Genomic DNA, 709 nt, shown 5'->3' with positions numbered 1-709 from the left:
CTCACGTGTTCTTGTTTTGTCTAGAGTGAAGCTCGAGTCCTCGAGTGAAGTCAAAGAATCTTTAGATTTGAACTGAAGATATAATTTAAGCACACAGACGGGTCACATGATGAAGGGTCGTGTGGTGTGGACCAGAGTGCCACTGAGTTCATCTGACTTCAGGACGAGTCACTTTTTATTCCCCACAAACAGTCAGTGCAGCAGCTTTTACTGCAGCTCAGTGTTGACGGTTCAGTATTTTGCCCAAGGACACTTGCAGGAGGTGCTGGGGGACTGAACCGCCCGGTGCTCGCGTGGCCTGTCCCCGTGGCACTCGCCTCCTCACACATACATGTGTAATAATACACATCATGGCGTTAATTCAGTTACACTTGAATGAAAGGCTGGAGAACAGGAGCCACTGATACAAAGTGAGAGTCACAGTCTTTGCTCGTCATCATGACACTTCTGCTGTGGACACGTGGCACAGCTGTAGTTCCCTGTAGCCTAAACACTGTTACAGAGCTACAGAGGAACTACAGTCTTCTTTGCAGAAGAAACATCTTCAGAGTTCAGGAACATCTGTGACTTGTTCTAAAGCTCCTCCAGCCTCGTCTCGACCATGACCTCTGGTTCTTCTGCTGACAGTCTCAGGACCTAAGTGTTCTTCATGCTCACCGTAGTGCTCTGCTCAGAGAATCAAGGCTTTGACTCATTAGGCTGGAGCATG

Source organism: Aulonocara stuartgranti (genome assembly GCF_965226115.1).
Source record: "Aulonocara stuartgranti genome assembly, chromosome: 3".
Lineage (NCBI taxonomy): Eukaryota > Metazoa > Chordata > Actinopteri > Cichliformes > Cichlidae > Aulonocara > Aulonocara stuartgranti.
Note: the sequence above shows the minus strand (reverse complement) of the source record.